The 17,809-nt window shown below is 41.2% G+C and overlaps 1 protein-coding gene across 2 annotated transcripts in view; it reads left to right on the forward strand.

The window, feature by feature from the left end:
• The first annotated feature begins 7,940 nt into the window (after positions 1-7,940).
• Positions 7,941-17,809, forward strand: part of ASCC3 (activating signal cointegrator 1 complex subunit 3) — a 249,666-nt gene continuing 239,797 nt past the window's right edge. Inside the window, exon 1 of one of the 2 annotated variants that reach the window (XM_085056274.1) lies at positions 7,941-8,047. The gene's annotated coding sequence lies outside the window, so the exon portion shown is untranslated. Of the gene's footprint in view, positions 8,048-14,257; positions 14,411-17,809 lie in introns of those variants that run through there. The other variant, XM_085056275.1, reaches the window with a different exon arrangement.

A 17,809-nucleotide genomic window follows, 5' to 3' on the forward strand; every position in this document is an offset into this window, starting at 1 on the left:
AGGATCTGGCAAGAATATTGTTGTTTTTCTCCAGATTTGATTACTCAGAACTTGCCTTAAAAGGATCAATTATCAGTTACAATGAGAAAAGGACATTTCTGTCGGTGTCTGGCCAGAAGAACAACCTTTTCTTACTTCCTTGGGAAAATTTTACTAGTATTCTGAAATGATTCTAGATGAATTTGATCTGGTCTAAGTATCACCATAAGACCACATAAACTACAACACAACAACCTTGCTTTTGAGGAATGTACTGTATTGGAAACAAAGAGTGCTTATATTTGGAGATAATACAGAAGATTAGACTTCACCATTCATGGCTCGAAACTAAGAACTTTCACTGACATAAGGAAGGAGGGGGGGGAAGCACAACGGACATGTAATGATATTCCTTTTTCCAGTATTTTCCCCCAAAACATGTGAATTTATCACTTATATTTGCCTTTCTTCAGCATTATCCAGTATTTAGAGATAAGACATTGATACTTTCTTCAACAAACTACTTTCTTCAGGAGGTCTTCTTTGACAACTTATTAAAGGAAACACAAATAGTATGAATAATTGCAGTAATACAACTGAGAAGGAGAACCAGTTCCACCACTTTTTGTGTATGCCACCAGGACACAGAGAAACATGAAGAAAGATCAAAGAAAACAAAAGATGGCAGGTAAGGTCCACCGACCAGGTTCCAAATGTGACTCTACAGCATTAGCAATTAATATCAGTCTAAATGTGTTTGAAGCCTGTTGACCATGGTAATTCAACATTTCAGCTCAATTCACTTCAGCACCACAGTGAAATATCTATATAAAAGTATTATTTAATGTGTATTCTTTCAAAATCACTAATGAAGGAACGAAAATGTAGCAAGAAATAGGACACTGTCTATATGCCTCAGACCAACATAGATTCTTTCTGTTTTGTATTTTTGAGCAGGTCCCATTCGTAACACAAACATAGTTTTTTCTTGGTTTATAAACAATTCTAGAAATAAATTAACAAATGATGGAACATGGAATTCAGTTCTAGCCTTCTCCCTGGGTTTAACTGTTTTTAATACTTTTATACTTCATGACTGTTTACCAAAAACACTATCCAACAGATTAACTCTCAGGCAAGATGCTGTCGTATCAGCACTTAGATAACAAACCTGTTAATATCTCTCACCAAGACTAAACTCTGGCAATAATTTGTCTGATTGTCTGCCACAATCACCAATTGTCATTTTCTTCAAAGTTTTACTCTACTAATTTATAGAAATTGGGAGAGAAATGGCTGAGAGCAGCCCTGCAGAAAGGGGCCTGGGGATGCAGGCTGGCAGCAGAACCAGTATGAGGCAGCTGTGCCCCCTCCACATCCTGGAGTGCATCAAACACAACACAGCCAGACAGCCAGAAGAGGTGATTGTTCCACTGTATTCAGCATTGATGCAGCCTCATCTGGAATGCTGTGTGCAGTTCTGGGCCCCATAATTATAAAAGGCTGTGAATGTGCACAGAGTAGGTCAACAAAGCTGGAGCAAGGGCTGGACTCATATCCTGTGAGGAGCAGCTGAGGATGGCAGGTTTGTCTGGTTTGGAGACAAGGAGGCTGAGGGGTGACCTCATTGCTCTCTACAGCTTACTGAAGTGGAGGAGGTGCTGAGGTCTCTTCTGTGGGATTCAGTGACAGGATATGTGGGAAGAGATATGTGCCAGGATGTTTAGACTGAACATTAGGAAGCATTTATTTACTGGGAGGGTGGTAAAAACACTGGAACAGGCTCCCTAGAGAGGTGGTCAATGTTCCAAGCCTGTCAGTGTTTAAGAGGCATTTGGACAATGTCCTTAACAATATTCTTTAATTCGGTCAGCCCTGAATTGCTCGGACATTTGGGCTGGATGATTCCTTGTGGTTCCCTTCCAATTGAAACATTCTATATTCTATTCTATTCTATCCTATCCTATCCTATCCTATCATCTTATCCTATTCCTATTCCTATTCCTTTCTATTCTATTCTATTCTATTTTTAAAACATTGCATATGGTGATTTTCAGAAAAGAAACGTTATTTGTTTCATGTTCCAAGTGAGTAGATATTTTCATTTGGTTTACTTTCTTTTTTCATTTTCCTTTGATAAAGAGTGGCAAATATGTCAATGCAAATTCGCAAAACTTGACACATAGAGCATTCATCTTGAAATTATGCAATTATCAATCAGATTAGATACATAATCCAGGTACAGAAACATGATGGCTGAAGAAGACTCCTAAAATTATTCTCTAAATCAATATTGGGAAACCTTTTAAAATAGCTATGATGTTTTCTAAGTTCAGGCTTCTTCTTGGATATAATAATATAAATTTTCTATTACGATATGATGTATTTATTTTAAAAAGCAAATAAAACGTTTATCTGAAATAAAAGGCTTCTTTCTTTTCTGAAAGAAAAAAAATATATATTCCTTATTTGTTATATATGTAAAGTCATTCATTATTAATTCTATACGCATTAATTAAACTTGTAGTGGTGGGGATTAGTAAGAAAATTGTAACTGTTTAAATTTAGGCTCAGCAACTGAAATTAAAAAAAAAGAAAGAAACAAAGACAACTTGTCCACTACCACTCAAGAATTCTGCTAAATTATGACGTCTGTGATCCTGCTATACTCTTTATCCATACTGCGAAGCAAGCAATGTTCTTGCACTTCTAAATGCACTCAAAAATTACAAATAATACATGGAGACTCACAAAACACATGTTTTCCATTCTTGCTACATTGATATTCACCAGCACAAAAGGAGTTTCAGACTGCTTAATTAACTGAAAAACCACTGACAAAATTTAAGATTGCTCAGAAAAATCACTGTGCTAAAGAAAATGAACTGGGGGTTTAATCCAGGTACATTCATATCCTATCCAGGTAGAAGATAAATAGATTGAAGTCAGAGAGAAATGAATAAGAACCAGTAATACTGGAGATGATATATCCCCTATATGTAGCCTGCATGACATAAAAGGCTCAGGTCTCAAGGAACAAATTTGAATTACGAATTTTTATGCAGCAGTAGATACCTATTTTCTTATTTGTATTTTCTGAGCGGTATTATCTTATGATACACTGCGTATTCAGTTTTAAGAACTTGCAGAATACTCACAATGCCTGTGCAACTGTTTTGTGTGGCCTGATTTTGGGAGGGCTACAGGGTTAGGCTTCTGTGAGAAGCTTTCAGAAGCTTCCCCTATGTCTGACAGATACAGTGCCAGCCAACCCCAAGATGGACCCACCACTGGCCAAGGCTGAGCCTGTCAGTGCTGATGGTAGCACCTCTGGGATAACAGATTTAAGAAGACAGAAAAAACCTGAGCAACAGGAACTGCAGCTGGAGACAGGAGTGAGAACATGTGAAGGAAAGAATTCTGAAGACACCAGTGTCAGTGAAGAAGGAGGGAGAGGAGGCATTCCACACGCTGGATCAGAGATTGCCCTGTAGCCCATGATGCAGACTAGGGTGAGATCAGCTATCCCCCTGCAGCCCATGAAAGCCCACAGTGGAGCAGCCCAAGGAGGAACCCACACCAGAGCAGATGGATGCTCAAAGGAGGCTGTCACCCTGTGGGAAGCCCATGTTGGAGCAGGTTTGCTGGAAGGACCTGTGGCCTCGTGGGGGCCTACACTGGAGCAGTGTGGAAGGCACACATCCTGGAGCATTTAATGAAAAACTGCGACCCATGGAGAAGTTCAGAAACTGCAGTCTCACCTTGGAGAAGTTCATGAAAGACTCTCTCCTGTGGGAGGGACCCCATGATGGAGCAGGCAATGGGTGTGAGGAATTCTACCCCTGAGAAGGACGGAGCAGCAGAGAAACGTGTGATGAACTGGCTGCAGCCCACATTCCCTGTCCCCCTGCACAACTGGTGGGAGAAGAGGTACAGAACTTGGGAATCAAGTTCACCTTAGAAAGAAGGCAGCAATGAGAGAAAGGTGTTATAAGGAGTTGGTTTTATAGCTCATTATTCTACTCTGATTTTGACTGGCAATTAGTTGAACTAATTTTTCCCCAAGTTGAGTTTGATTTGCCTGTGACAGTAGTAGCTGAGTGATCTCTCCCTGCCCTTATTTCAGCCCACAAGCCTTTTGTTATATTTTCTCTGCCCTGTTCAGCTGAGAGGGGGAGTGATAGGGTGGCCTCAGTGGGCACCTGACCTTCAGCCAAGGTCAGCCCCTCCTCCCAGTGACTTTTGAATAAAGTATTAAAATCTATGGGAACAAGATGACTGTAAAGAATTACAGCTCATTTGAATTAACAGCACCTCCAACACACTGACTTTTGCTAGCATTGCAGTTGCAGCCATCCACGATATGATTACTTTGTAATCATGGGCAATAGAGATTTGGAATGTTTTCTGAGGAAGCTGCATTATTGTCACATAATAACATTGATTTAAATTTTTTCTCCCAGTGTTGGTAACAGTGACATCTGCAGAGAGCAGTTAGTTTTGAATGCTTGATACTCTCATCACAGCAGAGATTAATAGTGATTCAAGGACATCTGCCAGGTTCGTCTTACAATCTCAACAGAAGCTGAATTTGTTGGGTTTTTTTTCTGTAACACGGTGATTTAATAAGTTTTCCATTGTCAAAGTAAAGACAAGGTTATTTTAAGTACTAATGTATTTCTTTTCTGAATCTGAAGTACTCTTCAAGTAACTCAAATTCATGGTTCACATATTAGCATTAATTTTAAGTTGTTAAAAAGAAACAAAAGAGTCAATTCAATAGTCCATAAATTGTAATGCATTTGCAGACAATAATTCAAGTGTCACCAGCTGGCAGTACGCACAGTGACCATAAACTGCAACTGGGTCTTGTGAGTACCCTTTGCTCTCCACATGAACAACACTGGTTTGACTCTGAATGCAATACTGCTTGGTTAATAAACACATAAAGTGAGGAGTACAGTAGTGAATTAACTCCTGTAAATTTCCATGGTATTTTGCAAACTTGAAATCAGATATGCTTCTTGCTTCTCAGATTCTACAATTTTGAGCCTACTTCACTGAAACTGTTTTCTAAAATTCAAATTATAACTTCTCACATGGCTATGCCACAAGGATTTGATTCAAATGACGGAGAAAGACTATTTACATATTTTTATTGGACATGCAAGAGACATAACAAAGGACAAGATAGTGAACTGGAGATTTAGATTCTAGCAAATACTGAAATGCTGCCAAAGACCTGATACAACAGAAAAAAGAATATGCAAAGGATTATTTAAGATGGGGACATAAAACAAATGATATAAGAAGAAATTTGTTTTCCCTGAGGAGCAAGTTCCTCTTAAGCTGATCCCACAATTTACATTTCTGTCCTTCTGGGTCCATAATAGGGTGAAATTGTACTCACCTTGTATATCTCCCTATAACTGACTTTAAACATCACATTAGTATATACACATCTATACCTCAGCTGGTCCTTTCATGCTCCCTTTACTGCTAACTGAGAAGCACTGGCACTTTTACAGTACAATTCATTAGATCTCAAGGTGAGATGGAAGGAACCTGGGTGATTCCATTGATTCTTAAGCAAATGTAGAAGTTGAACACAGACACAGATTTCCATACAGGGGAATGTAATTTTCTTAAGGTAACATCTTCTCTATCAATAATTTTTATCACTTTCATAAGTCATTTGTCTTCCAAAAAAATTAGTATATACTGAAGAAAATGAGATTTTTTTATCCTGAGGCATATATTAAGTCTATGTTAAGTCATCTGTATTTGATAAAATTAATTCCATGCAATGTCTGGCACTTCTAGTCCACTAAAGATCCAGCAGATAATATCTTTATTGAAAAGCATCACCTTACACATACATATAGTATTATTACAACTGAGGATATAGGCCACTTATTCATAAAACTTGCTTCAAAAATTATTTAGAATTTGAAATAGCGGTAGATTAGTATGTACAACTGTTTGTGTACATAACCTCTTTGAAAGCTAGGTCATAGTAGGGCTGTGGTATATTCCTAATGTCTGCTGGGAAGTGAATGTCAAGAAAACAAAAAGAGCTACAAAAATGTAGAGTTTCAACATTCTCCAAGATAAGAAAACATGAGAAATGTGACTTACTGTTTATTTCCCATTAGTAGAAGATGTCCATCTTTGCACCCTGGTCGTTCAGGGCCTTAGAATTTGTCTGGGGTTGTTTCAGCCTGCACTGGTTTTAACTTCGTTATCAGCTGTCTAGTAGCCGAGTGACCACAACATGATGTGCTTTATTTTAAGCTTAGTCTCTTTGCTTGCTCATCATGAAGATTTTTAATAACTTTAACGAATAAAAGTGGCATTTTCCGGTGTTGTTTGAGTCATACACCCTAAGTGGTCTGGAAACATTACGACCAGTTTCTGTCTACCAAACCCAAGATACACAAGCTTTATGATTCCTCTAAACTGTGTATATTTCATTCTTTTTATCGGGGTGTACAGAGTATGCTGCCTTTTTTCTTGGAAGCGTGTTTTTGAACATCACCAACTGTGCAAATACACACAGAGGACCATACATCCATGCATGAGTGCTTGCCTTCTTTTATATGAGCTGAATACTTGCTAGAATTGCAGAGATGAAAGCAGCTCAGTGATCTGAGAAGGCCGTGCTGTTACATGCTTTGTGAGACAAAACACAAGACACTCGGTAAGACAGAAGTCATAAATAAATCACCTGAATGGTAACAGCTGTCCAGTTGGAGACCTCCCAAAGTCCCAATATATTTGCATACAGACACCCAAGCACTCTGAAATGAGTGGGTTTTTTTCCCTTGCAACTTGGTTTTGCCCTACAATTATCTGGTACTTCTCACTTATTCTTCCTTCCCCATCTCTGTGCCCAGCTTGGTCTTTAGCATCATTTTACTATGGTGCCTTGGGATTTGAAATCCCATTGCTCAAGAACACATAAAACTGAATAAATGAGTGTGGAAAAGCTCTAGAGGCACACACTGAGATACATCCATGGTTTGGCAAGAATTAAGTGTGCGGGCAATATATGAGCTGATAAAGAGCACTGAGGGCTGAAGGCCACAGACATCCACATCCAGGAAAGCCCCAGGCACTGACACAGGACACTAAGGTCTTGCAAGGAACAGCTGAGGGAGCTGGGGTTGTTCAGCCTGAAGAAAAGAAGGCTCAGCTTATTGCTCTCTATGACTACCTGAAAGGAGGCTGTAGCCAGGTGAAAATCGGCCTCTTCTCCCAGGCAACCAGTGACAGGCCTAGAGAACACAGTCTTAAGCTGTGTCAGCGGAGGTTTCGTTTGGACATTAGGAAGAATTTCTATGCACAAATGGTAATTAGACACTGGAAAAGGCTGTTCAGAGAGGTGAAGAGTCACCGTCCCTGGACATGTGTAAGACAGGACATGGCACTTGGCGCCATGGTTTAGTTGACAAGGTGGTTGATGTTCGGTCATAGGTTGAACTCGGTGATCTCAGAAGTCTTTATCAACATAATTCATTCTGTAATTCTGTGAAATGCTGCCGGGAATTGCCCCCACGGCATATTCCACACCGGGAACAACTGGGGCAGGCGACGGGGCTCAGCAGCCACGGTACCTCGGCGAGATGCCTTTGGTCTGCACAGGGAGCGCGGCCAAGGCGCAGCCCCTAGCCGGGGTAGGCCTGAGCGAGCCGCCGGCTCGGCGGAGCCCCGGGGGGGGGTCAGCAGGGCCCAACGGGGGCAGCGGCAGCGGCACAGCTCCGGGCCAGGCCGCGGAGCCCCGCGGGCAGCGCCGGACACCGTGCTGGGGTCAGCGAGGCCCAACGGGGGCAGCGGCAGCGGCACAGCCCCGGGCCAGGCCGTGCAGCCCCGCGGGCAGCGCCGGACACCGTGCTGGGGTCAGCGAGGCCCAACGGGGGCAGCAGCAGCGGCAGCAGCAGCGGCACAGCCTCGGGCCAGGCCGGGGAGCCCCGCGGGCAGCGCCGGACACGGCCCCGCCCGCTCGCCGTACGGCAGTGTCGCGCCGCGCCGGCTCTTGGCGGCAGCGGACCCGGCGGCCGTAAGGCAGGTGCGCGGCGGGCGGGGGTCGGGCGGGCGCGGCGCGGGGGCGGCCCGGGAGGCCCTGCGGCGGGAGCGGCTCTGCGCCGCGCCCCGTGCGGAGCCGCCGGCTGGCACCGCGGCGGGGAGTGGCACCGCCGGAACCGGGTTGCCCCGGCGGGGGGGAACGTCCCGCTGCCGCCGCGCGGGTCTCTGGCCGCAGCCCCCGGGGCAGGGGCGTCGCCGTGCTGCTGGCGGGGCCGGGGGTTTGGGGGCAGCCGGGCCGCTGGCCGGTGCCACGCGTTCCTCCGGGAGCAGGGCAGGCAGCGTGCCCGGGGCCGGCAGCGGGCCGGGCTGGCAGAGCGCTCGCCCTGCCCCAGGCGCAGCCCCGGCGCGCCGCGTGGCGGGAGATGCAAGGCCGCTCCCGAAGGCCTGAATGAAGGGTGCCCTGCGCTCCTCGGGCGCCTTCCGGGCTTTGCCGGTCGGAACGGGGCTGATGGGAGTGGTCTAGTGGGAAACGCACAGCTGTAATAAATGTAGAGAACTAGAAATGATGAACCAAAAAAGCATGTGGTCACATAGAGTGTTTTTCCCTTTCGAGTACTGCTTGCTTCATTTTGGTTGGCAGTGGTAAAGTGACAGCTTTGCTTATAAACTCATGACAGTCTGGTAGTGTCTTAAGACTTGCACTTCAGGAGTGTATATCATGTCGGAATTCAAATAGGACCTTTAATGAGTTCTGAATGTAGGTTTTGTTAGTGTTTGTAAAATACTAACATTGGTATAGACCCTTTAAGTCTTGTGTCTTTTTAAACAATTGACTGTTACTGTTGAAATGAAACTGGTAACCTTAATTTCTGCAGAGAAGAAATCTAGTAGTCAAGCTTAGTTAGTTTCCAGAGGATAGACTGGACTTGAGTCTAGCCAACGAGTAGAAAAAATATTGGAAGTTCCAGAGAAAGTACAAGAAAGGTTATGTATGCTGACATGATAGGTTGCAGAGCTGAATTTGTAGGAGAGGGAAAACCAAACCAACCTTCAGGTCAGATGCAAACTGGCGTTCATCTAAAGATGGCATTGATTGTATCAGTGAGGTGGTGAGTCTTATTAAACACATGCTGCTTTTCAGCGGATGCTGTAGTAAAAGGATGTCCTTGGCATCTGACTTGCTTCTGGCCACAGCAGAGTAAACCTGCCTCATCTTGGAATTATATGTGTAGATATTTGTAGGAACTTTCTTCACATTTATGTGGGAATGCAGACCAACTCCCAGCTAGGGCTTTTATGTGTTGTATAAACTAGTTTACGTGTCAGACCTCAGTTTTCTCTAAAAGCTAGCTTGGTCTTTGGGAGAGGTGAGGTCACTACTTCCACTGAATCAGAGAGAAGGCAAATTGTCAAACGACAGTATTTTATTCTGACAGTTCTGTGTTTACAGAACTTGCTTTGAAGCTAAACCTGAAGCTCCTGGAGCAGGTCCAGTGGAGGGCTATGAAGATGATTAAAGGACTGAAACATCTCTCTTACGAGGAGTGGCTTGGAGAGTTGGGCCTATTCAACCTCGAGAAGAGACAACTGAGAGGAGACCTCATAAATGTGTATCTGAAGGGAGGGTGTCAAGAGGATGGATCCAGGTGCTTTTCGGTGATGCCAAGCAATAGGACAAGAGGCAAGAGGGAGAAATTCATACACAGGAAGTTCAGCCTGTACACGAGGAAGAACTTCATCACTCTGTGGATGACTAAGCACTGAAATAGGTTACCCAGAGAGGTTGTGGAGTCTCCCTCACTGGAGATATTCAAGAACTGTCTTCACTGTGCCATGTACTCTAGGATTTCCCTGCTTGAACAGAGAGGTTGGACCAGATGATCCACTGTGATCCTTTTCAACCTTACCCGTTCTGTGGTTATGTGACCATGATGATTGTAATTTGGCCTCTAAAATAGTTGCAGTCCCTTGCTTCTCAGTATCATTTACAGTTTTACTTAGTGTGAATTCTGTTTCCAGGAAGAACATTTAGAGCTGAAAAATATTTTTTTTTAGAGTTAATAGAAAACTCATCCTTCACAAATGGCTGGTGTATATTTCTGCAGGTCCTGTTGATCTACAGTGCTTTCTCTGAAGAAGTTTTGTTTTATAAACTGAGCTAAGGGTGGTCCATGTTATTCCTGGGTGTTTAGGTCCGCTTCTGTTACAGTTACAGGAGCTGCTAATAGTATGTGGAGGTTGGGGGAAGGAAAGACACATGTTGTCTTTCACTGGTTAGTTATAATGTAAAGTTTATTTGGAAGCCCTTAAATATGGTATTAATTCTGGCCCTTTTGGGCGTTTTGAGTGCTGAACAGGTTTCTTTTCTCCCTCCTACAATATTTCCCCATAGAAAATTGAAGTCCTCATAACTCCAAATAACAGCATACTGTTTTCCTGGTAAATTGTTAATAGTAACAATTGTTGGTGTTGAGCGCTTTTTAGCCTACACATTTTCATAAACTGAACTACACTTTAATGTTTGAAGAGAGAACTGCGACCAAAATCTACTCTCTAGTTGAGATAAACTTACCTAATCAAAAGCAGTTTAAGAAATTACCTAAAATGTCTAACTGGAAGTTTGTTGGAAATATAATAGCAGATCTCTGAACTAGAAAGAGAGAGAAACAAAGAACCAGAATCCGATTGAGAGACATTAAACTCCTAAATTCCAAATTATAATCCTCAAAATTTCTGAAGCTCTGTTTCTGATCTACAGAATCACCCTGTATCTCTGTTTTCAAAGAAAATATTTGTCTAGTGTATCTCTCCTGTAGCAGCCAGTGGGAGGTGTTTAGGTGATGTACTGGAAAAAAAAAAGGGAAGACAAATGCAATTACACTTTCAATATTATCTTTTAGTAATCAGTGATTTAAATAACTGATTATCTGCTTCTAAGCTGTTGAGTTCAGAGGCTACCAAGTCATTTGATGTCCATTAATTAATCTAAGAATACCTGAATTTTTGGTCTTTTTGGCAACTTGGGGCAATGAATTCCCAAATTTAATTATGTTCTAAATAGGAAAGGCATTCTACCTGGTATTATTCTCACCTTACTATTAAGTTTTGTCGTGTACCTCCTTATTCTTACATTATAAGCAATAGTCAGTCATTGTGTATTTACCCATTCTTGCTTTTTAAATACCTCATCACATCACAGAAAGGAACAATTTTGTGTTTATTGCCAGCACAACCCCTAAGGGGATGTACAGCCAGGGCATTCTTTATGCTCATCTCTCTCTGGGGAATTTGATTGCCTGTATTTGCACAAAGCCAATGTGAGCACATTCCTACACCGGGTGTAGGAGTTAACTTTCATCGCAGTATAGTGCTTGAGTTTGGTGGCTAAAACAATGTTGATAGCACACCAGTGTTTTGTCTGTTTCTGGCCTGCAAAACATCAAAGTTTTCTTCCACCCTCCCTTCCTAGCAAGTAGGCAAGGGGGTGGGCAAGAGGTTGTGTGGGGACACAGCTTGGACAGTAGACCCAAATTGGCCAGTGGGATGTGCTGTACTGTGTATTGTCATGCTCAGAAATAAAAACAGAGGTATAGGAAGAAGAAAGGGTGGGTTTTTTTGCTTCCAAGATACCTGTTTTTTTGAGATTAGTAAACTAGACCTTGGAGCATTGGTCACCCTATGGGATGTGGTGATCATTTCTTTCCTGCATTTATGTTTTGGTTTTTTTTCCTTCCTCTATTAAACTGTCTTTATCTCAACCCATAAGTTAGTTCTTTTTTCCTTCTTTTTATTTTCTCCCCTGCTCCCCTGTGGGGGCTGAGCAAGCAGTAGCATGGCTGCTGGCCAGGGTCAAGCCACCTTAACTGCACAAACACCTAAAATGTGCTTGAAGGAAGCAGTGGCAGCAGACTATGGTTCTGTGGTAATAACGGTGCTCACTGAATTAACCAGTGGTGTGAAAGACCCCTTGTGTGTTTCTTGAGCTTACTCTAGATACAGGTATTCCTCTTGAAGTTGTACACAACTGTGTATGGTTCAATGAAAATCCATTAGACTAGAGTGAAGCCAAGAAAGAGTTAAGCTTCAGTAGCTACATGGACTTGAAAATTGCAGAAAGGGCAGCTGGTGTTTTCTGTCTTCTATTCGGTGCATGAACACGTGGACTAGAGTTTGGTGGCCAACCTGTTGCTGAGCACAGCTCTGAGATGCAAAATAAAATGCATGTTCTTTTTCTGTCTCATTAAGTCTAGTGGGTGCTAGATAAAAATAGCTTTAAAAGGAAGGTGGAGAATATTTTACCTAATTGATATTTTAGGGAGCTGTTGTTTAAATGTTTCTGTCTGGTTTACAAAATATTTCTTTGAAACTGGTGAGGAATTGTGTGACTTACTGAGTTTCTATTTGGAAACTGGATTCTGAAGATTTTGTTTAAGAAATAGGAGGACATTATTCTTAGCTGCTGCTCTAAGAGGGAACAAGCTTTCAAAAAATGAGTTGAGGTGGCACTTTGTGATATGGTTTAGTGAGCATGTTTGGTCAAAGGTTGGACTTGATGATCCTGAAGGTATTTCCAGCCTGAATGATTCCATTATTCTAATGTATCCTCTCCTTGAAAGATTAGGGAAAAGAGGATCCCCGAAAATCCTCTCTTCCATTTCTTTTAAGAAATCTATTATTTGTGGTGAGTTGACCCCAGCCAGTAGCCAAATGCCCCCCCAGTCCCTCATTCACTCCCTTTGGCTGTGAAACAGGGTGAAAATAGGAGATACTTAACAGTTGCTGTTCTGTTAAGTAAAGTATGGATGTGTGTCCTTGTTCCCCACACCCCTTGCTTCTCCTTTCCGAGAGTTTTTACTGCTGAGCATGAGATCGTATTGGCACAGATGTATGTTGCTTCTGAAGCATGAATATAAATAAAATGCTTGGTTATATAATTTTCTTATTAGTGTAGCATTTTTGTTTTTGTGGCATTTTTAAGAGTTGAGTCTATAAATCTGAGGCATTGGCCTATGTGCCATGCTAAATACCTATAATAATTGTTCAAAGGCTTTTAACTATTCAATAGGATAATCTTGTGTAATATGTACTTATGTACAGCTTACAGAACAATTTTTCTAAAGTATGTTTTAAGAAATTTTACATACAATCGAGCAAAATATGACTACCATTCAAGAAATGTAACCATTAAAAAAATGTAGAACTGGAAAAATCCTGTTTCAACCTCCTCAGATCACTAGAGACATAACGGGGCTATTTTCCTTTTTATTGTATCAGCCAAGAATAATATTATCCCTCAATTATTGTTCCCTCCATTTTCTTATGTAATAAGCAGACATGTTTGCAAGCTTTGAAGAGATGGGTAGGGATTTCCTCACTGTAGGAAACTGTACTGGTGTCTTTCTCAAAATACCTTCTTGCATGCATAGCCAGCATTACAGACAGACAGCCCAGGTAGGGTGGGCAGCAGTTGTTAGTTTTGATTCTAATTTGCACTTATAACATTGCAGAAATACAGCACTAGGCTTTTGTTTAAGTTCACATTCTAAACTGCAGTAGTAATAAATTATCAACTAGAAATCTGTTACCTGCTGGTCATCAAATAGCTGATGTGGTGTTTGAAGTGCCTGTGTGGCATGTGTCCCGGGTTAATGATAAGACTCTCTCCTCCGAGAGCGAAGGGCCCCGACACCCCCTCCCCCACCCACAACAGAACCTCTCAGATGAAAGTGAAGAAAAAACTATTTATTTAACAAAACCACGCAGAGTGCCCTACAAGGCACAGGGGAAGGGGAAAACAAGGTGAAAGGCAGTTATTCAACCTGAATAAAAAGTCCTTTTCTCAGACGCAGTCCCTCTCCTCCTCGCCCCCACCCGGGGCCGGGTGGAGCTCCCTGGAGAGCTCTGCTGTCCTCTGGCCCTCCTGGGTCTCCGGGTGGCAAAGCAGATCGAAGAGAAGGGGTCCAAACGAGGAAAAAGAAGAAGAATGGAAAAAACGGGAACAGAGCTCACTCCGACCCCCGTCCAGCACGCAGTCTCTGCCGAGCGACGAATCCTCCCCCGGAGCGAGGCTTGGGGAAAATGTTTTCAAAAAAAACCCGCGTTTCTCTCTGCGGCTGGGTGCAGTTAAAGAGACAGGACCACACATTTTTTTTTCTTTCTTGGGCATATAAGCCAACGATAGGGGATAAAGGATTATCATATCATCAATCCAAGACACATGTGAGCTCTGAAGACAAGGGATTCTGTCTCTAATAATATTACTTTATGGGACCATGTGTCTATTCAATAGTTGAGTGATGCTTAAATGTATTTTTAATCAACCTTTTTTTTTTTTTTTCCTTGTAGAAGGGCCTCTACCTTGAGGTAGGCATGTTTTCAGGCTGTAGGGGTATCCTTATAATGCAAGGTACACCTTGAATTAATATTTTTCATACAATTTTAGGCTGAAATTTTGGCTGGTTTTTTTTCCCTATATCCTACCAATATTAAGTAAAATTTAATCTAAATCAAAAGTAGACAGTTGTCTGTCTTGGGACAGTTTCTGGTATGTCTGTTATAACCTTGGGTTTCTTTACAACTTTCTTTGTCGGGGAGGGGGTAATATTGCTTCCAGACAGTAGGAGGAAGTTCTAAAGGGGAAGGCATCCCCAAAAGTACCTGGAAGGCTGGCGTGATTTGGCCTGTGCTTGCAGCTCTTCCTCAGCTGGAAAAGCTTGTCTTGATAGGGGGATTTTTGGGACTCTATGCATCTTCACTACACTTCGATATTTGACCACATTATGTCAGTGAGCTCTCTTGTGAATGTGCCTCTGTTTGCTTTTCTGATAGGAAATTCAAACTCGTACCATTTTAACCAGAGCTGGACTGAACTTTCAGTGTGCTGTGACATTAGTCCAATAAGGATAAGAGGGCTGCTAGACCATGAGTGGTTCATTCATGTGGACATACCTGTGGAAAAGTTTTTATATATGCTGACAGACACTTTTAGCAGGAGTGTTAGAAAGACCAAGGGGTGGTGTAGTGTATTCAGAATTAAAACACTTTTTAGAATTTTGCATAAAATGCACAGCTTTCAGGTCCCAGTCGCTGGGTATTATTGGAAAAATATGGGCTAGAGTTTCCTGCAAACTCTGTCATGACTTTCTGACTCCTTCTCTCCTCAAAAACTCTTGACAGGTACCAAACAACACACTGAATGGTAGAAAAAGCATAAAGGCAATATTTTAGAAAGTACTATAAACATTAATATAAAAATTAAATGAACACAATAAATCCAAATATTGCTAAATACAGAAAACATGTAAAGTTGCACAATACACTTCCATTATTTTAATTAAATTGATGAATTTCTGTGGACAATGACATCTGGTTCTTATTTTATGTAATGAGTTATGTATTATTTACTGCAACCATTGGTAAAAATTCTGACTCAAAAGCTGCTGGAAAATGGATGAGCCTATTTATAGCTGATAACTTGGGGAACTTTTCATTTAGTGATAGCCAAAATTGGCCAGAATATGTATTTCTTTTGAAGACCATTTCCATACTTTTAGTACATGACAAATTAATTTTCTTTCTCATTGCTAGAAGGACTGTAGAATCTACAGCTTCTTTCTTAACTGGTCTAAAACTCTGCATGTTTCTGTTCTGAAAAATAGTTGTGTAGTTTACTTTTAAGTGCATCCAGGTCTTCTGTTTCAGATTGCCAGCATTACCATTATTATTGCCAGTTTTATTGATTAAATTGCTTAACACAAAAAAAAATAGTATTTTCTCTAAATGAGAAATCCTGCTTCAGTGCTTTCATAGAATAATTGTTCTGTGAGATTAAATGTGAATCTTGGCATAAGTTGCATTGTGCTTACACAGCTACTGCGCGTTGTCTGTGAGATGCAATGATTTTATTTGCCATAACTAATTAGTAAATAAATCCTTGAGAAGGAATCTTGATGTTTGGCAAGACAGTTATTTCAGAAGTGACATCCCATCTTTGCAAGTAATATGAACATTGCTAATGACTTTGCTGTAACGAAAGTTAATGACTTAGTGGTTAATAAGAAGTAAGACAGCAATCATACTCATACTACCTTTCCTTTTTGACTTGAGTAATCATGTACAGTCAGGGTCTTAAGGATTAGTGTACCTGGCTTAGTCCTTTATTTTACTGCATTTGAGATCCTCTCTAAATGCTAAAATAGGTTATGTTTTTCTCAAAAGGGATGTTTAGTGTTTCCTTCAAAAACATTGAGGAGAATGCTCCAGATACAAAATGATCCAATTCCCACCTTGAGGCTTATTGAAACCCTATTTTGAAGGAAATCAGGTTTAATTATGAAGGATAATTATGGAGTTGAGTGACTAATAAGCATCCAGTTATTTGGAACTGGCGAGTAATAAAGTATTTGAGGCGTTTGTTTAGTTGTCTATAAATATGTTAAGTGATTTGGGTGCTTTAACTCATCCCTGTGAGGTTTAAAAACCTCACAAAATGTACCTTGTAATGGCCAGTAATTCACACTGGGGGCTTTATCCTTGTATGTGCTTGCTGTTCACTACAGGAGGGTGTGACAGAGACTGTTTTTACTACCATCTGAACAAACATGCTTTTTTTTACTACCATCTCCAGCATGCTCTTAGCACAGCAGTTATGCAGTTGTGTATTATGCATGTATCATTATAGCACTTACATTTGCTGAAGTGCATCCTACATCCTCTCAGCCATCCTCAGTGGGATGCAATGTTTGTTACTTAGCTGTCATCATCTCAAAGTTTTTCCTTCGTCTCACTTATCTATTGTTTTTCATCCTCCCTTTACTTCCTTTGAACATGTATACCCGTATTTACCTTCTTTTATTTTTTTAAATTATTATTATTATTAATTTTATTTATCTTTCTCTCCCTTTAGTGACAAGCTTTTCTGGAATGGAGTAAGATGAAGCCCCTGAGGTTGTTTTCAACCTCTGTTGATGGCATGGTGTGAAACAGAGGCACAGAGAGTCCCCTATTAAACTTAAAGCAAAACTAAGCAAATGGCATTATCACCATTCCCATCTTGTATTTGTGTCTTATGCCTAGTGTTTAAATGAACATACACATTATATACGTTGAAGTTGGAAATTTGCTTATAGTACATCTCCACATGTAAGGGAAGTCTTTTAAGTTTCTGTTGTTTGAGATGCAGTTTGTCTCTCCCTGCAGGGAACTTAAAAGTTAAGGCAATGAGGTGTAAAAATACAGACATTTGTCAGTTTAACAACTAAACTACATTTATGTTCTTGGAAAAGGACAATGAGTTATTCTGAAAAAAGGGTTCTTTAATTTTTTTTCTTTTTAACAGCAGCAATCCTTAGTAACTATCTCAAAGCACATCTAAAATGAACACATTATTGAGCCAAGCCACATGTTTGGCATCATCACAGAACAGTATTGGGTATAATCACAGAAAATGCATCTCCAGCTGATGCAAGCAGGCACAGTGTTAGGCATCTGGTGTTTAATCCCATGTGCATGGCTAAGCTTATGAGAATATGTGGAAAGGGTTAATACTCTATTGGATGAATGGCTTGTAATTCCATTATTTGATTTTCTGCGGGTTTTTGTTTGTTTAGTGACTTATGTAATTAGGGTACTGGAATTGTCTCTTATGTGGACGATGGCACAGAGAGTCCTCCTTGTTATGCTGAAGCACTTGTTTGAATTTTGGTATTCGCTGAGGTGAATACTGTGTGTCAGGAAGTCGCTGTTTCTTCCTGAGTACATATTCCTTAATCTTGCTGTCACCCTTTCAAAGATTGACCCAATCTTA

The sequence above is a fragment of the Lichenostomus cassidix genome, chromosome 3, assembly GCF_008360975.1.
Source record: "Lichenostomus cassidix isolate B80296 chromosome 3, HeHo_3.0, whole genome shotgun sequence".
Classification (NCBI taxonomy): domain Eukaryota; kingdom Metazoa; phylum Chordata; class Aves; order Passeriformes; family Meliphagidae; genus Lichenostomus; species Lichenostomus cassidix.